Raw genomic sequence first — 10,384 nt, forward strand, 5'->3', positions numbered from 1 at the left:
AGGCACATGGCAGGTGGGGACACATGTGGAAAGCGGGGTTCACCTCCAGGCTTTCCTGCCTCCAGCTCCCAATGCAGCTTTTAACCTTCCTCAGCTCTGATTTCATCACCAAGGAAATGGAGCTAATAATAATACCAACCTTGTGGTTTGGGGGTTGTGGGGGAAGGGCAAGATTAAATTGGACAACGGCCTGCAAATCACAGTGCCAGACACATAAGCGCTCAATAAATGACAATTGTTTTATTTTGTTATGTTTTGGAGCAAGTGAGCATAGCCTATTGTGATTTCCAAATATTCCGATTCTCCCATGATCATTTCTAACTCTCACATCCACTTTGAGAATACGGTACAGATGAGAAAATTGGGGATCAGAGAACTTAGGGAACTGGCTCAGAATCACATAGCTAGGAGGTGCTGGAGCCAAGTTTCTAGTTTGGCCCAATTAACTCCTAATATAGTGCTCCCCCAACGGTACCACTATACAAGTGCCTCCGTGTCCCAAGGAACAAGAGCTGGGAGGAGCCAGGCTATCGGGCCTCTGAATTAGTTCTGGGAGCCAGAGAGGCCCAGCCCTACCTGCTGTGATGGCTGAGATAAGCCGGACGATGTGTAGGGAAGCCCTTCACGTCCCCCGTGGTTCCTCTGCACCCATTCTGGGAGCCCAGGCCTCTTCACTTTCAAGAGGAGGTTTTAACTTCAGGCCCAGCAGGAGGAAGTCAGGGGCTGCCCTGGTGGGTCTGCTGGCAGGACTTTGATTGAATTAGTTCTTCATCAACCTCTCTACTCCAGGACAGAGGAGAAAGGAGGAAAAGCCACTTCTGGGCTACGTGACCTTGGACACAGGGCTAACCTCTCTGAACCCCATGTGTAAATAGAAGGGGTGTGTGTGTGTGTGTGTTAGTCGCTCAATCATTTCTGACTCTTTGCGACCCCACGGACTGCAGCCCGCCAGTCTCCTCTGTCCATGGGATTTCCCAGGCAAGAATATTGGAGTGGGTTGCCATTTCCTCCTCCAGGGGATCTTCCCGACCCACATTGAGGGTGACTCTTTACCATCTGCTCAACTAAGAAAGATTAAAAATAGAGGGCAATGCCATTTCTTCTTGAGGGAAAACTAGTGAGGTAATGAAAAAGATGCCTTGTTAAGCTCTGCGGCCCTGCTGTATGGGGATTTTACACATAGTATCTTGTTTAGGTTTCATGTTATGCCTTTTGTGGCAGAGGGAGCACTATCGTTAAACCCATTTTATACATGAAAAATCTAAGGCTCAGCGAGATTACGATTTAACTCGTGCCGAAATTCATAGAACTTGAATGTAAGTGGAGGAGCTTGGATTCAAACTCAGATGATGAAAGCACAGGTGGATGCCTAAAGGAGAGTGATGACACCGTGATCTCAGCCCCACCCAGCGCTGACGTGAGCACCACTTGTGGGACTTCACAGGTGTGATTAAGGTTATGGACCCGAGATGGGTGTTGTGGTCCGCACGTGGGTTGGAAAAGAATTTCCAGACATGAGGCAGAATGAGAGGAGAATAACGTTGATTAGAATGGGAGACACAGTGGGCCAGCTCAAGGGAGAGCTGAACCGTTTTGCAGGCTAGCAGCCAATTTTTATAGCCTCAAGACAGAGAAAATTCCTATTGGAATAGTGGCCCTAGGTGATTGGTGAGGATGCTATAAGGTGGATAGTAGGGTGGGTATTTTACATAATATGGGGTCAGGGAACTGGCCGATCTAGATCTGGAGGCTTATGGCAACAGTTGCTATGTGGCTTGGTCAGTTTCAGAGATTCTTATCCTGTGAACTTGGTACACGGCTCCACACCTGTGACCTTGGTACAGGGCTCCACAATGGGGAGCATGTCCTCGGTTATCCAGTGGAGACCAGTCTCTCCTATGAGTTCCAGAAGGTAGAGAACCTCTGTTGACTGTACTCATAGGGAGATGCAGCAAGCAATGAGGACTCCCCTTTCCACTGCTGGCTCTGAAGATGGAAGAAGGGGCCACAGGCCAAGGAATGTGAGTGGCCTCCAGAAGCCAGAAAATACAAGAAAATGGATTCTCCCCTAAAGCTTCCGGAAGGAGCACAGTCCTGCCAATGCCTGGATTTTAGCCCAGTGAGACTGTCGACTGAAAAGTATAGTCACAACCTGAAAGTTGACAGTTATTTTATTTGGTGGGAATGTTTAGGACTCTGAACCCAGAAGACAGCATCTCAGTTATTTCTGAGAAATCTGTTTCAACGAGGTAGGAGGGGAAATCAGACTACATACAAGTTTGCAACAGAGGGAGCAGGCAGTCTGAACATCAAAGATCAGATATCAAGGAATTAAGCATTCTACGTATGCGGAGATGCAAGCCTCTGGGCTCACTGAATTCATTCTTTTCCTGTGCACCTCAGCTGTCTGGGGCCCATCCTGTTTCCTTGCTCACCTTAAAGAGTGGCAGGTGGCTGTTTCTTGCCTTCATTCCCCCAGCTCCTCAACCATCACCGTTGGGGAGGGGCAGCATCCGTTGAATTGCAGTTTTGAGAGCCCTCATTCACGTTTGGAGGCCAGTGATGGCGCATGGCTGTGACATTTCTTATTTATTAATATGGCAGGAGACATTTTCATTTCATAAGACCACGTGGGACTTCTGAGCCCCCAACTGTAGGAGAAGACGTGTGTTGTTTTAAACCACTCAGTTTGTGGCCCTTTGTCAGAGTAGCCCTGGGAAATGAACACATTCAGGTACCTTCATTCTGATCTCACTGTCAAACTTTTCAGCAGATTCCTGCCCCTTTCACAGATGAGGATCCTAAAAAGATTCAAATACCTGCCTAAACCCCAGCAGTAAAGGTGGGACCAGCCTCCACATTGCCTTTCTTGAGGGTAGCCAGGGTAGAGGGCGCTGCCAAGGTGCTCTGGGCAATACTTAGGGGCAGGCAGCCAGATGGTGGCACAGAGGGGTGAGCGGGGCTCCTAGAAGGCCAGGTAGCCATGGGGAACTGTATGTGTGGATGGGCCCCCTCCTCCAAGCCAGGCCCTGGGCTGAGCTGTGGGCAGGCCACAGGGTGAGCAATCCAGTTCAGTTCAATCTCTCAGTCATGTCCAACTCTTGGCGACCCAATGGACTGCAGCACACCAGGCCTCGCTGTCCATTACCAACTCCCGGAGCTTACTCAAACTCATGTCCATTGAGTCGGTGATGCCATCTAACCATCTCATCCTCTGTCGCCCCTTTCTCCTCCTGCCGTCAATCTTTCCCAGCATCATGGTCTTTTCAAATGAGTCAGCTCTTTGCATCAGGTGGCCAAAGTATTGCAGTTTCAGCTTCAACATCAGTCCTTCCAATGAATATTCAGGACTGATTTCCTTTAGGATGGACTGGTTGGATCTCCTTGCAGTCCAAGGGACTCTCAAGAGTCTTCTCTAACACCACAGTTCAAAAGCATCAATTCTTTGGCGCTCAGCTTTCTTTATAGTCCAACTCTCACATCCATACATGACTACTGGAAAAACCATAGCTTTGACTAGACGGACCTTTGTTGGCAAAGCAATGTCTCTGCTTTTTAATATACTCTCTAGGTTTGTCATAACTTTTCTTCAAAGGTGCAGGGAATAAGGCCTAAACTCTGTTTCCCTCCCCAATCTCTCCCAACTACAGACCAGCCTCTGCTCAGATGAAAGCCTAGCTGTCACCCTGTCTTCCCTGAGCCCTGAAGACTCTGAGGCTCCTGATGCCCACTGATCACTCTTTGAGGCTTGACCTGGAATGCAGGCTTCTCAGTGATCTGCCCAGCTGCTCTGTCAGCTTTCTTACCCAGTACAGGCCAGGTCATTAGTCATTATTGTATTAACAGCAGATACTTCTGAGCTGTGGGCTGTTCCAGGCACTGTGCTGAGAGCACCGTATGCATCATTTCATTTCATCAGCAACTCACCGTGAAAGCGGATGCTCGTCTTACAGAGAAGAAACTGAGGCAGCAAGAGAGAAGGGGTACCTCTCACAAGGCCACAAACCTGTGGGTGCTGGAGCCAGGATCCGACCCCAGGCAGTGTGTCTCCAAACTCTGTCCTGGACTGAACCACTTTGGGTCCTCAACCACTGAACCACGGGTGGTGTCTGAGGGATGTTTTCGAGCCCTATTCCTGCTTGTCCTCTGCCAGGAACACAGCTTAGAATGGCAGGCTGGGTCAGGACCTGCAGAAGTTCAACCACTTGATGAAAAGTTTAGCAAAGGCTTACCAGCTTGGAGAGGTGGTTTCCTAGCAACCGAGAAGCTTTCAGAGCTCCAGATAATTGCCCCAGTTGTGAGTGATTCATTTCAAACAGCCATGTCCTTTTTAAAAACAAAGTCCCATTGTCTCTACCTGGATGCTGTTAGATTTTCACATAGGGCCCACACAGTCAAGTGACATGATGAATTTCAAAGAACTGACATCCACAAAAGGCAGCAATATTGGAAGGGCAGAAGTGAAAATAAAAATGGAAAGGAATCCATTAGCAAAATTAAGCAAAAAGACGTCCAAACATGCAAAATGGAGATGGGTGTTTGGAGAAGTGGCTTACTCATTTCATACACGTGTAATGCCTGTGAGAGGTGCAAATGACTGCATTATTTATAGATGTGCCAAATAAGAACTGACTTCACCGTTTGTCTTTGCTTAATCACTAATGTGTTCGTTCAACAAATGCTTTCTGGGCACCCGCTAGGTGAGCAGCACAGAGGCTAAGTGGTTCAGGGTGGGGACACTGGTGTCCAGCTCAGGGATTCAAATCCTGGCCCTGATGGCAGCTCTGGATCTTGGGGATGTTCCCAATCCTTGCCATGCCTCAGTTTTCTCATCCGCAAAGCATGGAGAATGTTAGTACCTATCTCACGGGGTACTGCAGATTGAACAAGAAGGTCCTTGAATAAGTGGTCAGCACAGAACCTGGGCCCCTTGGAAGCCTGTTTAATGACATCATCACTCTTCCCTCACACTGGGACCAAGCTTCAGGGAAGTCTTGCTAAATCCTGCAGCTCGGTTCCCTGGGGGAAATCAGGGTAGCATGTTTCCATGCTGAGAATGAAGAGACCTTGTGAGAAGGATGGGAGGGCAGCCTGTAGGAGGGAGGAGAGGGCTTGAGGAAGCAGAGGTGGGGGAGGAAGAGGGGCTGCTGCAGGAGGCTGAGCAGGACCACCAACACCCCCCAGGAGGATGGTGTGAGGTCTGCATGCATCCCTGGGACCCCGGGCACTGCTGGCCAGAGCCTGGGTTCCCTGCAACCTGGGAAGGCATGGCAACGGTGTTGTTCATCAACAGCACCAGCCACTTTCCCTTCTGCTGGTAATTGGGCTATGAACTGGTTTGGGAGAAATTTCTGTTCCCTCATGTGTGCAGGCTGGGTGCGGTGTTGGCCCGAGATGTCTTGCCTTGTTAAGTCATGGGGTCAGTGGATGACCCAAACAAAGCCAACCCAACCTCTCCCCTGACTCTCAGGCCAGGAGGAGAATGTTGTATGCCTTCTAATTGCTCCCAGTAGCCAGAAATTAGGGACATGGCAGGGGAGGCTGGAAACAGGGGTGTTCCAAAGGTCCAGCTCAAGATCAGGGCTCTACTACTAGAGAAGGGGACCTCTGAGGGATAAAGGAAAATGGAGTGATGAAGCTTTCTTCTAATGCTGGAACTGAGTAGAACCCTGTGGGCCCTTCCCAAGTACTAAGGCTTCTGTGTCCCATGCCTCTTGTTTATAGAAATACTGAAATCTCTCAGGCTTCCCTGAGTCACAGAAGAGCAGGCTCAAGCAGTCAATGATTAGGACCGTACAGTCACAGATTCAGTGTCTGATGTACATTCCCGAGTCGTTTTGAAGATGCTATAGCTGCCAGCAGAGGGAACAGCTAACTGCATGATGACCAGGCTGCAGCCATGCCCTAAATGCTCCATCCTGAGCAGCACTGAATCTCGGGCTAGAATAATTCCAAGACCTGGCCTCAAGAGAATGAGACGAACACTATTGCTCATCATCTATATCTTTATGAGCATCAAAATAATTGTAGGTGCTTGTGATGTAGTCACACGTTCCAGGAAACAAACTCACTCAGAAGGACGATGCAGATAGTGGAGTGCAGTTTATTACACCGGCGGGCCCAAGGCAGAGTCTCCTCTTAGCCAAGGACCCCGACCAGCATTTGTGAAAATCTCATACCCCATGTGTACGTGTCTGAACCCACCACTGCAAATTCCTTGAGACTTACATAAACCAAGGAAAATACAACCCCAGGAACCCATCATTCACACGCTATGTGCTCCTGTGCTCAGACAGTCAAACAGTTAGCCAATAATCAATAAGCCCGAGGTTACACTCCGATAGATACAGAAAAATTTACAGCCTGTCTGGAGGAAGGGGTGATCAGTGTATGTTTTCTCTTAAGCGATGAGTAACGTAGATACGATCTTCAATGTTCCCCTGTCTGGAGGGGGTCTTATCCTTCTACTGTCGTTTTCATAGGCACTAAATACAGAGTTCAGAGTGCATGGGAAAGGTGGCCGAACATGATCAGCACGAACAGGCCTAAGATGGAGTCCAGGCCTATGAATTCCTTCTTCACTTGTTCTGCCTATATACGTAAACGGGAGACTAAAACTGTCTGCAGAGAGACGCTTCAGACTCATGTTGAGATCTTTCAGCTGAGACCTTGGCCCCCAATCTCAGCACGATGCGGTTACAGAAGACGGACCTTCATCAATAATCCCCTAGAAACGAAATGATTATCTGACGGAGGGGGATTTGTAACCAACTGTTTACAGGAAACAGCCCTCAGCAGGAAACCCCTTTTCTCTTGTCACTTTAGCAAAGCTACATTGAGACTAATTTTTAAACCAGGCCACCGCCCCCTCCCCACCATGGTCTCCTCAGCCACGGCCCTAGCTCACCTTTCAGATCTTTTAATCACACAATACCTTGCCTAGTGAGTTGGTTTCTTCTGTAGATCCAAAGAGTAGGAATAAAGAATAAGTAACTGAACTGAATTAACAGATGACCAGATCTCCTCCCTGGCTCCTCCTTCAGTGATCTCACAAAGTGTGTGAACAAGACAGTATCTAAAGAAAGATCACAAGGACTCAACAAGGCTGCAAAGAAGCTGTAACGGGGGGAGACGGTGATGACCCTACCCCTCTCCCATCTCAATGATTAACTAAGATTACATCCCGTTTTATCTTTGAAAAACTTTCATGGCCAAGGAAAACCTTCAGAGTTGATTTTGGCTTTCTGATTAAAAGCAGTGTTTTCCATTTCTACCAATATTTGCTGCTTGTGTTTTGATTTTTGAGCAGTGAGCAGCCAGACCTAAGTTCGATAGCAATGCTTGTGATCAAACAACTCGCAAAGAGGCCCTTGTTTTCAGTTCCAGTAGGACTTTTCAGTCAGAGTCGGCCAGTTCATTTCTGTGAGCTGCCAGCAAACAGTCCTAATGATCAAAAAGATTGATGCCCACTCAGCGTGCCCATTACAGTTGGGATCAGGGTCTGATTCTGCGGTGGTGGCAATGACTCACCCTCAAACATTCACACACTCAGGACAGGAGATGACTCGACAAAGGTACTGACGGTGAATGTGGCCTGGCAAGACCCAAAGAGGACAAGAAGGGGCAGCTGGGGTGAGGATACAGCCTGAGGACAGGCAGACAAGTGAGTCTGTGAGGAGAGGTGAAGACAGCCCTGGGTGGAGGGGGTCACACAGGGACCCAGCTTTAGCCGGAGCGCTGAGCCCTTGTCTCAGGGAGTTCTGAGAGTTTCTAGGTCCCATGGGTGTCAATTACTTGCCTGGGTGGGGCCTTCAGACCACATGGTGGGGACAGAGACCCTCAAAGAAGCTGAGCAGGAATTCAAGGGTTTCCGGGGGGCACCTCCGGGTGAGGGTGGAGTCTCAGGAGCCATGCCGAAGCCCTGTGGGTGCTGGTGCTGGGATCTGGGGACTTGGATCCTACCACTGGCCCACATGCAAGTCCCGTTCACTCCTGTCTGGGGGGACTGGTTACCATCAAAGGGCCTGGCCTGTTCTCCCCAGAGTAGCAATCAAGGGGGATCTGGGGCAACCTGGCACCAACTTGGGGGGCAGAATCCTCAAGGGCGGAATGGGGGAGTCAGCCCAGAATTGAAAAGAAAAGGAGAGCAAGTACCCAGGTCCCAGACTTAGGGAGAAACACAGAGACTGGGGCAGTGCCCCAGGCCTGAGAAGGGTCCCAAGCCCAGGAGCTAGACCCCATCCATGGCTTCCCCTGTCCTCAAGCCCCGGCTTCAGGGGGTGGTCTACAGCCCTGCGGTGGGGCTGGTGGGAAGCTGGCTGGGACCAGGGCCGCAGAGAGGCCAGGAGAGGCAGGGGTGAGGCTGAGCAGAGTATAAATGCTGGGCTTACCCAGGAGTAGTGATTTTAGGGTGTTTAGCTCTTAGGGTGTCGACAAGGGCTTCTACCTGGAAGCCGGGTGGGAAGGAGCCAAGAAGGAAGAGGAAGTGGAACAGGGAGGAACCTGAGGTCTCTGTTGGGTGTCGAGGAAGGTGCTCCTGCCCAGCAGGGATACACAGGGCAGCGCGTGGTGGGAAACCAACAAGTGCTGCTGGGGCGAGGCCTCTCCTCCCAGGACCCTGAAGAGCGATCCATGGCCCAGGGACCCAGGGAGTGTAAGCCTCCTCGTAAGCCAGCCGGACTCACGAAGCTGTGTGCCACCCTGGTCCAGGCTCACGTGAGTGACAGGGAACCCAGGGGGAGAGTTTTGACCCAGGCGTGGGTCAGAGCATTAGAGGGGATAGAAGTCCCCCAAGAAAACTCAGCAAAGGAGGCCAACCAAAGTGAAGCAGGGTATAGAATGGGGCCTTCAGACCCACCTAGAGATCTTCCCACACTAATGGTGGAGAATTTTAGGTTCATATCACTTTTTCTTTTACAGATTTTTTAAAGTGTGGGCCATTTTTAAAACTTTTGTTGAATTTGTTGCTTCTGTTTTATGTTTGTTTTTTTTTTTCTCTTTTGGCTGTGAGGCACGTGGGATCTTAACTCCCAACCAGGGATGGAACCCCCACACCCCCTGCATTGGAAGGTGAAGTCACAACCACTGGACCATCTGGGAAGTTCCTCATACCACTTTCAAGAGAGTGACATAAGCGAGTTCCCAAGGACACATCAAAATACGAGTGGTTGGGTGCACAAATAGGTAGATCACGGGGGAACTTTTCATCCCAACGTTTTATTATAAAAACGCTAACTACACACCCTTTGAAGACCCTCCTAATCTCTTCCTCTTGCTCCTTTCTAAAAGTAGCTACCGTGTATATTCTATTTTTTCATCCATCCATTTCATATATGATGTATAACCCCTTCTTCCCCTAACTGCAGTAAGGGTTTGAGGCCCCTGGGAATTTCCACCTGTCAGGGGCACTGTCGCCAGGACACCGAGCCTTTCTGTCCCCCGTGTACCAGAAGGACAGCCGCTCTCCTCCTCCACCAGCACTGCCTTTAGTGTGTGCTTCAGCTTCAACACCAGAAGATCTTCAAACTGCTCTTCACCAATTTGCTGAACAAATGAATACTCTTTCTTCTTCCATGATGACCAAGTGGCATTGGTCCCCAGTGGAGACCCAGCCAGTCGAAGTGTGCTCTCCCAGAGCTTCACAGTGAGGTTCATGTGCACACAGCAGGCTAGTGTGGATTCAACCCTGATACCCGAACACGCAGATCGGGATTTGGGAGGCTTCGAGGATTCTGTGGTCTCACAGCATGTTCAGGAATGACAAGGTCCTGCTTTATGGACAACTTTGAAATAGGTACTTGGAGAAATTTGAGTTGTTGCAGTTACATGAGGTGTGATCAAGATACAGGAATGGAAATTTTTAAAAAAAGGAAAAGAGCATTTGAATAAGTGAATGTTGAAAAATTGATCGTTTTTTATTTTGGCTGCACTGGGCCTTCGCTGTTGAACACAGGCTTTCCATGCTGGGGTGCCTGGGCTCTAGAGCACGCAGGCTCAATAGTTCGGGGCACAGGCTTAATTTGCACCACAGCACAGTATTCTTGCCTGGAGAATCCCCATGGACAGAGGAGCCTGGGGGGCTACTGTCCATGGGGTTGCAAAGAGTCGGACACGACTAAGGACTTCCACTACTTTTTAACTTTTTCATGTGGGATCTTAGTCTCCTGACCAGGGATCAAACCCGTGTTCCCCTGCATTGGAAGGCGAATTCTTAACCACTGGACCACCTGGGAAATCCTGAAGAATTGGTCTTCAGAGGCATGTCCACAAGAGGAGGACAGTCTCTCTTTAAAATTTTTATTTCTTTTTAATTTTTATTTTTTTGAGGGCAGTCTTTCTGATACTGCTGTCCACCCCCAGAGAAGATGGACAGGGAAGTTTCCGT

Source organism: Moschus berezovskii, chromosome 5 (assembly GCF_049115385.1).
Source record: "Moschus berezovskii isolate FMDL1 chromosome 5, NW_MosBer_1.0, whole genome shotgun sequence".
Lineage (NCBI taxonomy): Eukaryota > Metazoa > Chordata > Mammalia > Artiodactyla > Moschidae > Moschus > Moschus berezovskii.